The following is a 13,097-nucleotide window of genomic DNA, read 5'->3' as shown; positions in this document are numbered from 1 at the left end:
AGAATTTCAGTTAAGTGGGTTCCAGAAACAAAAAGTCCATTTAAAGGTGTGAAGAGGGTCACTTGGAAACACAAAAGCATTCATATGCATACATCCATGCTTAGATGCACAGGCTGAATGACCAAGCCTCCTCAATGCCTGGTGGAGACTTTCCTGCCCAGTGAGACCAATGTGGGTACAAAAGTGTAGGCCACACAACCACATTCACACGCGCATTCACAAGGAGATAGTGTCTTTGGGCAGCAGGAGCCAGGGGCAAAGCACCTCCCAAAGGGTGGGTGGATGGTCCTGGGTCAACTAGGACTACTTCTGGTTATAGTTTCTGCTTCCTACAAGAAGGGGGCGTGGGTATGTGCGAAGCAGGTAGGAGGGATTCTGAAGAGATTTGGAGTTTTGCACCTTGAATGGCTGGATGGTGGAGGGAAGAGGGACAGCTTGCCACTCTGTGGCCTCCAGGAATGGATGTGGCACTGCTGGGGCCTGTTGGCTAAGGTGGGGCAGAGCCTGGCAGGCTGGGAAAGACCAATCGAAAAAAGTGTGGCCCCTGGGAGGAATTAAAGGGAAGGAAGGCGTGCTTCTATTTATTTATTTATTTTATTTATTTATTTTGCTGGGGACCATGCCAGGCTGGCCAGTGCAGGGTGGATTAGGAGGCGCCTCGGCGACCCCAGACGCGCATGTAAACTCGGGCTAGGGTTTGGTTTGCCCGCGGCGTCGATTTGCCGCGGTCCCTCTTTGTCTAAGCCCTGCCGGGAATTCCAGCTTTTATTGGGAAGACCGCACTTGGGTGGAGCCCCGGCCGGGCGGGGCAGGGCTGGGCCTCGGGCCGGGCGAGAGACTTGCAGTCTCGTGAGGCCAAAGTGCCGCCTCAACCCCGGGATGGTCCTCGGGCGCGCCCGCCGGCCCCTGACAATGCCACTCTGCTGGTTTCCTCGAGGGCGCCAGGCCCAGCAGCCCCATCGGGCGCTGCGGGGCTGGGGGCCGCGTGGGTCCGCCTGGTCCGCGGTGCCCCACCCCTCCCCCGCCAGCCTGAGGCCGAAAGGAGCTCTGAAGGCCCTTTGTTAGGCCTCGGGGTCACACCCGTGCCCCGGGGGCCGCTGAGGGGCGGGAGAGCAGTGCTCGGGGCCAGAGAGGTCCGTTTCCTGGCCTCGGATCCCGGGCCGCCAGTCTCGTGGATCGGGCCTGGTGGGGGCTCGCCCAGACTGGAGTAGGGAGACCACGACCTGCCCCGGTTCTTTGCCAGTGTTTGTGGCCGACGGGATTCCGTTTGCAAAGGCGGCCGTGCGGCCGAGGCCTAGGTGGTGAAGCCCGGAGAATCCGCCCTGCCAGGAGCGTTGGGCCTCCAGTGTCCTCCCGGGTGGTGACCCGGTCGCGTTCGACGCGAGCACTTGGCCGGGGGCGTGCACTGATCTCTAGCTGTACATCGACGGCTTTCTCTGGTTGCCCCAACGTGTTCCCCGGGAAGGGATATCTGACTTTTTGGTGAGTGGGACTTCATGAACGGTGCTCTCCTGAGAAGGCCCCTTTCGGGGCGCAAGCTCACGTCCCGCGTGTTCTCAGTGAGGGTCTCACAAACGTGAATCCTCACTTGGTTTTCTTGTAGAGCCGTGTCTCCCCAACCAGTACCCACGGACTGGGCTCCCCGTGATTAGACGAGCGGGAAAGTCCACTCGGAGAAGATCCTGACAGCATAAAATATAATTTGTGATCTAAAAGACAGTTTCCAGTATAATCTCATTATGCACCACAGACTCCCGGTGTTATTTTGTGGAAGGCGGACAATGATCAATTTACATTGACCCGGGGCTGGGCGAGCTTTTAGATGGTAATTGCCATATTGATTTGCATGCAAAAAGGAGACCTGCTAAAATTAAAGACCGGAAGCTAAATTAAACTAAATTTATTGTCTAGGTGCAAACCAGGGGAACTGTTGGGGGAGGGGGTGAGTCAGGTCAGGGTGCCTGGGGCGGAGCAGGTGAGAGGCTCCAGCTTCGGGAGGTCACAACTTTGGGGAGCGATCTTAGCCCTTGTGATTTCATAATGTGGGGAGGGGGCCGCGTTTAGGGAAAAAGTTATTTAAAAGGCACTATTGCAGTGCAGGCACTGGGGTCCTGCAGTGCTAATAGTAACTGCGCAGGGAAGAGGAGGTTTATAAGGTTATAGGGATCTTCCCCAGCACCATTTCCGGCACTCCCCACCCCCCGTTTCTATTGTTCTGCCGGGACATTCGCAATCGTGCTAAGGACACCAAAAACTCTTGCCTCTGAAGAGTTAAAAAAAAAAAAAAAAAAAAAAAGAGGCAGCCCTTCCCCCTTCCCGCCTCGCTCTCCCCCATCCCCCCTTCCGAGGCGTGAGACCATTCCCGGAGAGCGCCAATGTGTGGGGCGCACTGCACGCGCGCGCGGCCAGGCCGCACCGTTGGAGGTGCGGGGGAGTTTCTCTCTGGACGCCGTGGCCGCAGGCTTGGCTGGACGGCGATCGCTCCGGGAAGCCTCCGGTTCCAGGTGGCCCAAGTAGGCGGGGGTGGGGTGCGGTGCGGTGGGTGGGGGAAGGCGTCTGTCCCGGCCGACGTCTAGCGGTGCCCGGGGCGCGAGGTCGCCTCCCCAGAGGGGTTGGGAGGCCCTCCTCGGGCTGGGTGGAAGGGAGGGCTGGAAACTTGGTCCGCTCGCCAAGGCTGGAAAGTTTAAAAAAGAGAAAGAAAGCCACTTGCGGAGGGCTGGCCCCGAGCCAGAGGCCGCCGGGCCGCGGGGGCGTGCTCCGCCGCGAGCGGGGTGAGTGCCCGGCGCCGCCGCTGCCCCTCGATCCTACCCGCCACTGAGGCCCTTGCCCGCCTAGCTGCGCCGCGGGGCCATTTCGCACATCCGGAGCTTCGGCGTTGTTAGGAGCGAGCGGTCCCGGGCCAGGAAGCTCGCAGGGGCGGCCGTGCGTCCGGTGCCCCGTTGGTCCCCGCTGACCCGAGCTGGAGCTGGCCCTGGGCGGCGGCGTCCGACGTAGGTAGTTCCCTGGAGCATCTCAAAGCCGGGGCAGACCTAGAGACGGGGGCAGGGTAGGCGGGGGAAGTTGGGCCCTGAGGTTTGGCGCCCAGCGATTTGGGTAGGAAAGTTGGGAAATGGAAGTGCACCCTACCCCCCAGCTCGCCTCCGGCTTTGGCCTTCGCTGGCAACTCTGGGGTCCAGTAGGGCCTGCGTGGTGCAAGCCGCTTGGCTGGTAATCCCCTCTCCCACCCACTTTGGTCCCTGGGGGTTTTCCTTTAAACCCTGGGAGAGGTAGGTGTAGGAGCTCCTTCCAGAGGGCTTTTGCCCTAGCTAGATAATGTGATTTATTGCTTTATGTGGCAAAACTTAGGGTGGCAAGCCTAAGTTCCCTGTGCTGGGAGTTGGCACTTCCCCGAGGCCTGAGAGTCGCAACCCACCTCCCCTGCCCCTTGTGGGCTGCTGGGAAGGGAAAGTGGGCCTTGCTGGGTTCCTTGGCCTCACACCTGGAGACTTGCAGGATGTAGGGGGAAATTGTGAAAGACTTCGAGTGGACCGGAGATGACTGGGTGTGAGAGAAACTGGGCTTGGGGCTCACAGAGGACCCAGTTACTTAGGTGCTAAGTTTGTGGGTTTTTTTTTTTTTTTTTTTTAAACTCTGCACGTGGGCACACAAGGCCTAAGAAGCCTTCCAAACTTCTCTGAGGGGACAGTATGTGAAAATTCGGATTCTGAATGGTACAATCACACCCATAATTGGCTCCTCTCCGAAACTCCAGGACTGAGTTTGACCGTGGCCCATTTTTACTAGCTGTGTGACCTTGGGGGCAAGTTATTTATGGCCTCTGAGCCTCACTAAGTTTCTTCATTTGTAAGACTGGGAATAATTATCCACCTTTAGGATCAAAGAGGAATACTTGGCACATAGTAGGCCCCGAGGATTAATAATTGCTTTGAATAACTGGTCATGTTCCTATAGGTTGCGCCGCGATTCCCTGGTACCACCGATGCCCTCGGAGACCTGCTAGGCCAGTGTCCGGGACCAAGCATGCAGGTTCCAGGGCCCCTCCCAGGGTATTCTTCTGGATCTGCCTCTGGGTTCCTTTTGCCTTCGTTCCAGGTCTTTGCATTCTGCCTTTTAAAGGGTTCCATATGAAAAGACTTGCCTCCCCCCCAAGTGGGATCATTATATGGTTAGGAATTGATTCCAGAACCGGTGTCTAGGTGCTTTGGGCAAGTCTTCCTGTCTTTATTTCGGGGGAGGGGACCGGGGCGTCTGGAGGGGAGAGACCTGGTTGGAAGAGGTGAGAGGGGGGTGGCCCGCTGCTGAGGCCCGAGGTGCTGTGGTTTGTTTGATAGGGATTAAGTCCGGATGTTATGAGGGCTCGGTGTGGTTTTCAATAAAGTCTGCCAGGGATTGCTTCTTTTATATCGATATGTATTTAAAAAAATGACTAGCATGAGAAGAAAACCAGACCTGTATGGATCCAGGCCGGTAGTAAGCTACTGTGATCGGGTTTCCGACTCGACTCCCAGAGGGGAAGTCAGCGTTTGATTGAAGCTACACTTGGTTCTTGACTCTCAGGGGATGCCTGCTCTGAAACAGGAGCCCTCCCTCCCTTTCTCTCTCCTCTCCCCCCTCCCTCTTTTTCCCTTCTTCCCCTAAAAGCCTTTGTGCTGAAAGAGCTTCAGTAGGCACGAATCCCTGGTCCCTCTAAAGAATGCCTTGCAGCCTTTGCTGACATTGTTGTGTGTGAGCAGTGGCTTTTACCAGGCCAGCAGGTTTGCCCCCCACTTTAGCTCACTATTTTAGAGGTAGCGGCCGGACAGGATGCGCCTAGCTGCGAGGATCGCCACAGCCTGTAGCCGGGCCGGGCCTGGAATCTGAAGACGCCTTAACCTTTGCCCTGGGGGCCCTCCAGGAGGGGGGGAAGGTGGGGAGCTCGAGGACTGAGGATTGTTCTCGAGGGTCTGTTTGTTTTCTCCAGCCAGAGAGGCTGAGGGTGGAGTCGCGCAAGCTCGAGAGTAGGTTCCAGCTTTGGGGCTGATTTAAAACTTGGTTTAATTGGAGAAACTCCTAGGCATTTCACAGTTCTGTACAAATGCAAACTTGAAATAGCTCGAGGCCTACGTCATGTAGGAAAGAATAAATGAAGTACAGAAATGTCCAAAGTATGTAAATCCTAGAGTTGTCTGCCCTCCCATAAACACATGGCAAGTGCCAAGGCATTTCCAGTCAAAACACCCATGGACCCAGCAGCCTCCGTCCTTTGTATTATTTTATTAACAGCATTTTACACAGCATTTAACAAGCACGGCCTGAGCAGACCGGGCTGGAAAGTGGGTGGGGGTGGGGAGGAGTGGTCTCAAGCCACTAGCTGGAGGAACCTCTCCTGGTGGTAAGGGGGTTTGTTTCTCCCCGCCACAGAGAAGACAAAAGTGCTGCCTGCGAGGAAGAGAGCCCCTCTCCCACCCAGGAGGAAAGTTGTGTCCCTGGGTGTCTGGTCCCTGGTGCTTGCGTCCTGGAAGGGGACTGAAACAGGGCCCATTTCCAGCTACTCTGCCCATTGGTTATTGGTGATTTTTTCAAAGAATAAGTATTTGTCTTGCTGTCGTCATTTCATATCCTGGTGGAAAGTTTATAACGAAAAGTAATGCCTTTCTTAAGTCATAAAATGAGCCTTGTATGATTATTTAATTAAAATCTATTTAAGGACCGATTAGGCGTGTAATTTGCGCTAATAATGACGATTATGGAAATGTTCAACTTAACCAAAAATCATAAAGGAGACATTTTGATCAGTGGGGCGGCCAGTAAGTATTCAGTGAGTTGGGCAATTTCTGAAGGACCAGAGGCGGGTCCTCTGCGGGGCTGCACAAAGCCCAGACCTGCCTGGCCTCTGTGACAGCGCCTGGAGAGCCGCAGGCCTCCCTGCCCCGACCCCAGCCTGGCCAGCTCAGGCCCGCCCTCACTTGGCCCAGTGTCCCCAGAGTCACAGCAACCTCGCTCCTCCTGGTGCTTCTCCGGGCGACCAGAAGGCACAAACTCTGGGAGAGGGTTGACAAACCACAGAGCAATCTCTGCGAAATGGCGGTGCTCTTTGGCTTTAACAAACAGCACTGACAAACGAGTGCTTCCTCGGCTGGCCTTGGCTGGAGCCCGGAGGGGTGGGGGGGCGGGGGTCCCTTGTTCCGGAGAAACCTGCCAGCTGCTGGGCTCGGTGCGAAGGCGGAGGCAGACACAATGCTGCTGTTGTTGGTTTGATCTCTAACTGTGGATTGTTAGTCTGGCTTTAACTATGTGGTAAGGGGGAATGTGAAGGCTGTTTACAGCGAGTGCAAATAATGTGACAGCTGTTGGCGCGCGAGCAGCGCTGCGCCTCCTCAGCACTTACACAAAGCGCGCACTATGCAGGCCCGCGGAGGAGCTGCAGAGGTGGCCGCCACTTGCTGGCCAGCGTGTCCTCAGACGAGAGAGCTCAGCAGGCAGCACGCCCCTCCCCCCTTGCCAGCACACACCTTTACGACTTCCCAGGAGAGGGGCGGGGAAGCCAGATGGTTTTTATGTTGTGGTTTAGGGAGCTCTTCAGGCAGAGGTGGCAGGAGAAGGCCTGCCGGGTCAGGAGTGTCCCCTGTCTGGGGGGTTTTGGCCAGGATCCATGCACTGGGTCCTCAGCAGCTTGCGACAGAGTTTGTAAGATTGGAGACAATTAACTTTCAGCCCTAAGTAAGCGCGTTGGGGAGAGTGGGTTCCCCGAGGGCTCTCTGGAGATCGCAGAGGCTCTGAAGGCCCGTGTCCCCCTGCAGTGGCCCGGGATTCAGTTAGAGAAGGCAGGTGCTGCGTTCTGGGCACTGAGCGCTGTTTCCCGGGTTGGACCCCAAGGCGGGTGGATTTCAGGGGAAGGGGTGCAAGTTGGCTCCCGATGACTCACATCCCTTAACCTTGCCATCCTCTGGGGGCAAAGGGGCAGTCCTGAGGCCTGTCCGCGGCGCCACCCGCTCCGTGGACATCAGCTTGATGCCCACAGCCACAGGCTTCTGAGTTCCTGGTCCCCTGCCAGGCCCTGCAGGGAGCAGCCATCACCTAAGGCCAGTCTTAGAGATGGCATGGATGGCCAGCCGGGAACGTGGGCCCGCCTCTGGGCTGGCCTGGGATACACCGGCTGTAAAGCATCATCCCAACCCCCCAGGAATCCCTAGGTTGGAGCCTTCCAGGCCTGGGCCCCTGGCTGTCCCTGGGGTTTGGAGGATCACTACTCAGGGCTGATTTAATTGTATATGCTGGCCCTCCGTGTGGCTCGTCCTGGATGTACAGCCTACAGAATATCTGCAGATCTTGCCTCCCCCCCCCCCCCAGGTCTTCCATTTGAGTTTTAACGTGGCCTTACTTCTGCGTCTAGTTGGGTTCCCTTATGGGGAGCTGGGAGATGCTTCTGGAGTGATACATGAACTTCGGTGCCAGTTCTATAAATTGGTCTCTTTTTATGACGTGTGCCATTTTCTGTAGGAATGTTGCTTGCAAAACGAGTTTCGCCTTGGAGGAAAGGCGGAAAGATAAACAAGCCTGCAACGCCAAAACACTGGCAGTCTTTCCTCCTTCCAGCTCTCTTAAAGCAGCCGGGCTGTATTTCCAGGATTAGACTCATGCTTGTGAGGAGGGACTCTGGATTGGCTTTTTTTTTCCCCCCAAGCAAATGCAAATTAGAGAAAAATAATTTTCTTTCAACGATATGCAATGTATTAGTCACTTGTTATCGTGCTCCCAGGCAGGCCTCGTCTGCGCGTCTGCCAGCTCGCTCACATCTGCTCGGCGCTGTTCGGGGCATTTTAACCTTGGCAGTGTCGTGTCGTCTAGTCCTACGGATCAAGGAGGAGTAATTAAACTCTGAACAGCTACAAAAATTCGTGGGCCCCCATCTACAGTGTAGTTCCTTGGCTTTGTTTTGGGGTGCTTGGAGTTCAGATACCGAGTAGCACACATGGGGTTCCTATTGTTCCTTGTAAAGAAAGTGGGTGTCCCTCTCCTCCTGACCCTCACTCTCAGCCTTCCCAGGGTGCCCAGGCTATGCACCGTCAGCAAGGAACCTGCATGCAGATCGCAGGATCCGTGTTTTAAGTATCTTTTATGCCTTAAAAGTTCCTTTGTGCTTCCTGCGTGGATACTGATGATAGCTGTTATTAGCCTCATGGTGTAGCTCGTTCCTTTCTGTTGGGAGGGGGTGGCACTAAGTGCATTTTATTCCTACAAAGCCCGTGATGGAGATGGCAGGCGCAGACGTGGCCTCGGGTGGCTTGGCGAGGAGCGTGTGTTCGGGGTTGGCCCAGGTTGCGTACACCGTCCATTGAGGAACTAGAGCAGAGGTGCTTGTGTGAGTGTGAGGGGGCCGGTGGGAGGACGGTTCCCGGCTTTTGTCTCGGGCGACGATGCTGGGTGGCCTCCTGTTGAGGGACACCTGTTTCCAAGTTCGCTCCCTCCGGCCCTCTTGAACACACACCGAGTTCCCTGACTCCTGTTCTGCCATGACCGTGAAGGAAAGTGAAAGGAACACACCAAGCGGTGCGGGGCCAGGACAGGCCATCCAGGGCAAGGGGCAAGTGTATCTGTCCCTGGTCCCTGAGCTAGGAGAGCCGCAGTACCTGATCCCACTCCCGGTCTTGGCCCTGCCTGGGGGCGGAGGTTGCATGGCCAGTAACCCGGATTTGGCAGCGACTCTCTGGGTCGATCCCTGCTAGGGCCTCCCCTCCCCGGAACCGGGCCCCGCACCCCTCCCCCTTTACAGTTGGCTGCACTTGGCTTACATCTCTCTAGAGGAGGGAGGCGTCCAGAGGAGCAGTCCCCCAGTCTGATCGGAAGGGAGCCCGGAACGACGGCGGGAGGGGTCTTGGTGCGGGCTTCCCGATGGGCTTGGCGGCCTTTCCCGTGAGGTCTCGGGTTCCCCCCTGAGCCCACCCAAAGTTTCTTTTTGTCGGAGATTGAACAGCGGGGACCCAAGGTGCGGTGGCGGCTCGGGAAGCGGGGCTGGAGGCGCGCGGGGCGGCAGGGTCCGAGGGGTTAACTGGGGTCGGGGACTGGGGAGGTCGGGTTGCCTCCGGGAGAGACTGTTGGGAGTTCTTGGAAGGCCAGGCCCAGCGGGGTCGCGTCTCGAGGGCGTGAGTGTGCGCCGTGTCGCCCCGCTCCGGGACCTTGGTGGAGGAGGGGCGGGCGAGCCCTGAGCAGCACGGGTGTGTGTGGTGGGAGAGAAAATCCCTTTGTTGCAGACCGATCGCGCTCCGCGGAGGCGCGGAGAGGGGGCGCCCCTCCCCCTTCTCCCTCGCCATTGCCACCAAGGGCCAAGTTCACTCTCCACCCAGGTGGCTCTTGCTCCGACCCATGCGCTCTGGGAGGAGGCTGGGGAGGTTCTAGGTGCTCGAAAGGTCAGGGCTCTGCACCCCCCACCCATTCCACCCCTCTTGCTTCCTGGCTGAATCTGTCACTGACACAAAACTTGGGGGTGTGGGTGGTGGGGGGCCCCTGGAGGTGAGACCATGGCCAGTGCTAGGAATGTGCCAAGAAACAGAACCTAGTGGGCTTTTTCAGGCCCCCGCACCCCCACCCCACCCCACTGCACCCCACCAGGGTGAGAGGGTGGCCTGGGACCTGGGAACAGCTCGTGGGCCCCCTACTCCAGAGCTACAGAATGCCAGGGAAAGCAGCCCAGGAGGACCCGCCCCACACGTACATCCCTACAAGCTTTTTCTTCTCATCTCCCACCCCCACACAGGCCCTCCCCCCAACATCCGAAAATAGGAACTTCTTCACCCCTCCTTCCCTTGACACCAGGAGCCTGCTGCTGCTGTGAGTCAGTCTGGGTTTGGAGCAGCCCCAGGAAGCGCTGGCGCTAGTTTTGGGCTTCGTCGAAATCCACACAGCTCAGCTGAAGGCCATCCCTCACTGCCTCCGCCTCCCCTCCGCAGAATGGGGTGGTACTGCCACAAAGAGACCGAGCAGCCATCTAGGGCTGGCTAGACAGTGTGCGTGGTGGAGCCGGATGCTGCTCAGGGGGGTTAAACGTGGCCAGTATCAGCTACGGCCCGGCAAAACTCAAGTCCATAGTGCAGGTTCATCCTCTGGAAAACACAGTGCCAAATATTTACAGAGGGGACCAAGGTTGGAGAGGTTCGGCCACCTGCCCAGAGACACGCTTTACGTGACGGCGGGAGCTGGGAGACTGCTGACCGTGTTCTTCCTGAATGTTCTACACACAGGACCGGCTGTGCACTGGGTGAGACCCCGTACCTGAGGAGGACCCCAGGCACTGGCTGGGAAGGCGGGTGCCTGTTTGGCCACTGGCTGGCTGATTGCCTTCGGGGGGCCAGAGGAGCCTAGCGAGGAAACTTAGAGAAGGGTGCAGTCTGTGCGGTGAGCAGGGACATGCGTGACAGCCACCTCAAGGGCAGAGCGGTGGCAAGTGGCCTGGTGCAGTAGGAGCCCAGGTGGAGAAAAGGGAGAGGCCAGGAGGGGCCTGGCCCTGTCTTTTCACTCTCTAAAGATAAGCGTCCTGTCCCTCTCCTCAGTCCATAATGGTGTCTTCTTGGCAGAACTCAGCTAAACACTCAGTGGGTGCTGTGCGGGGCCTGTGGGTCCCCCTTGCTTCTGTTCACCGAGGGCACAGTGCCCCTTCTCGGGGATGCCAAGGTTGGGGTGAGCACTCCTAAAACCTTGGTCCCTCTGAGCCCCCTTCTGCCAGTCAGGCCCTCCTCTCCACCGCCCAGGCCATGTGTGCGAGTCCTCCAACACAGCCCTTGGCCTTGGAGCAAGTGACTGCTCCAAGTACATCCAGGTGACCCAGGCTTGCAGCTGCCATTCCCTCATAGGCCATGCTTTGTGGGCTGTGATCTGCAAGCCTGGAACTGGGTGTGCCAGCGGACCAGGCCACTCTTGAGGAACCACACACCCTTTCCTGGCTGGCCTCTCCTCTCGGCCATCTTTCCGCCTTGTTCCCATCCCCCTCCTCGCCCCCTTCTCTCTGCTACTGAAAAAAAAAGGGTTAAAACCCAGAGCCAAGGTGCGGCTTAGCAGCTCCCACTGCTAACAGGTTGGTGCTTGTAAAGTGCTTTTCATGAGTGACTTAACACGTCTCGGCACTTCTAGAAGCATAGTCTGCATGGGGCGGGGGGAGGCGTTGAAAAGTAAGGGCAAACCAGCCTCTTAAACAGAGCAGGAAAGTGCCTTGAGGTGCTGTTTGTCATCGGAATCGGATCTTTTGCCCTCTGCCGCCATATCCCGCAGCCAGGGGTCAGCATGGTCGGCTTTGAAGCACTCTGCCTTGGAGTGGTGGTGGGCGGGGGGCACGTGTTTCAGCAGCAGCTTCTGGAAGTGGGTTGAGATGAGGGTACCTCTCCCTCTCCATCTTTTTCTTACCCCAGTGGCCCGTATCCCAGGGAAGCCCATGGCATGGCTGTGGGCAACGGGGATCCTCTTGGACGGTGGCTCCGCCTAGGCGGGATGACCTTTGCGGTGTCTGTTCTTGCTTTTGGGGGCTTGGGCTGCTCTTGACTGTCACCCTGGAGAAGGGCCTCCTGCCAGGCAGGGCCACTGTTCGTGGGCGCTCTCGGCTCTGCTCCATCTTTGGCCAGGCACCCGAAGAGTTAAAAGTCTTTAGCTTGTTGCAATGAAATTATGGCTGGCAGTGGCGCCGCTGTTTGTTCAACAGACCTCCACTTTTAAACAGTTCACAAAAAGTTCATGGGGCAGCTACAGATTGTGTGTGTGTGGATGTGTGTAGTCCCCAGCAGGATCCAACAATGCCACCGCACTTCTGCTTCTTTATGTTCCCCGCCAGCTACACACACACACACACACACACACACACACACACACACACACACACGATACTGAAACTGCACTCCTGGCCTCGGCCTTCCATCTGACCCCGTGTGGGTCAGAACACATTTTTGGTTTTGGTTTTGGTTTCAGTGGTGCTGGGGGTGGAACCCAGGGCCTCACTCATGCAGTTAGTGCCTCGCCCCTGGGCTACACCCCCAGCCCTTTCTGGTTTAATTTTCTTTCCAGGGAGAGAGGAGAGGGTCTTGATAAGTTGCTGAGGCTGGCCTTGAACTCGGGATCCTCCTGCCTCAGCCTCCCGAGTCTGTGCCACCTCACCTGGTGTAAACACCTAGTTCTGATGGTGGCTGTCATTTATCTGTGCAGCGTTAATATTGAAAGCCCCAAAGGACGAGCCCTGGAGAACGGGTGAGCTTTCGTGAGCTTCGAGGAGTTCCTGGTGGCCCTCTCTGAATAAAGCCCTCTCAGGGAAACGGGCTACAAGCCATTGGTGGGGAGGAGGGTCAGGCACTTAGTGGGACTCTTCTGTTGCTCTCTGGGGTGCCTCAAGGTCCTTCTTTTACCAAGATGACTACTCAGGGAGGCGCAGAGGGGGCAGCTTATTTCAAGGGAAGGCCAACTTTTAAGAACCGGGGTGCCGCAAGATTGGGTTTTCTTAGGCATATGCTGCTGCTTTCATCCTTCTCTTGGGGACTTGATTGGACAAGCCTTTTGCTCCTGGTGGAATATCTGCATTTCATCCACGCACAGGAAGGGGGTGGCATAGCATGGTCCCACCGTCACTGCCCAACTACCAGGACACACCAAGGAATGATGCTGCGCTCCCTTATGAGACCACCCAGAAGGTCTTCCCTTTTGTTAAAAGGGGCAGCGGAGACTAGGAAGGGGACCCTTGGTGGGGTGTGCCTTGTGGTCTGCCAAGCACTGGGGGCGAGGGCCTCCCCTGCTTGCTTTGTTTATTTAGAAGGTGGGAGAAAAGCCCACGAGCTCCCCCGCCCCCTTCCCCGACACCTGAGTCAGTCCCTTGGGGCGCCGAGGCTAGCCCCCCGGAAGTGCCCCCGTCTGTCTGAAGGAAAGACCCTTTCTAGGGAGACAGCTTCTCAGCAGCCCACCGTGCCGGCGCCTCTGCAGATCTCGGCCTGTTCCTCGGCCCTTCCTTCCTTCCTTCCTTCCTTCCCGATTCATTGTGGCGCTCTAACTGTGCTGTGCGTGGTGTGGCGGTGCGTGTGGATTGTGATTAGCAGACGTTCCATGGACGGGGGCCGGTGGGGGAGGGATGCTGGTGGACAAAAGACCTAGTT

General features: G+C 57.2%; 1 protein-coding gene across 8 annotated transcripts in view; it reads left to right on the top strand.

Moving 5' to 3' along the window:
• Bcor (BCL6 corepressor) overlaps nucleotides 1-13,097 on the top strand; it is a 91,913-nt gene that overhangs the window by 51,814 nt on the left and 27,002 nt on the right. The window contains exon 1 of one of the 8 annotated variants that reach the window (XM_047536223.1): nucleotides 10,141-10,234. The exons of the other annotated variants lie outside the window; for them this stretch is intronic. The gene's annotated coding sequence lies outside the window, so the exon portion shown is untranslated. Of the gene's footprint in view, nucleotides 1-10,140; nucleotides 10,235-13,097 lie in introns of those variants that run through there. 8 annotated transcript variants of the gene reach the window in all.

The sequence above is a fragment of the Sciurus carolinensis genome, chromosome X (assembly GCF_902686445.1).
Source record: "Sciurus carolinensis chromosome X, mSciCar1.2, whole genome shotgun sequence".
Classification (NCBI taxonomy): Eukaryota; Metazoa; Chordata; class Mammalia; order Rodentia; family Sciuridae; genus Sciurus; species Sciurus carolinensis.
The sequence above is the reverse complement of the archived record's forward strand: the minus strand, read 5'-3'. Positions and strand labels throughout refer to the sequence as shown.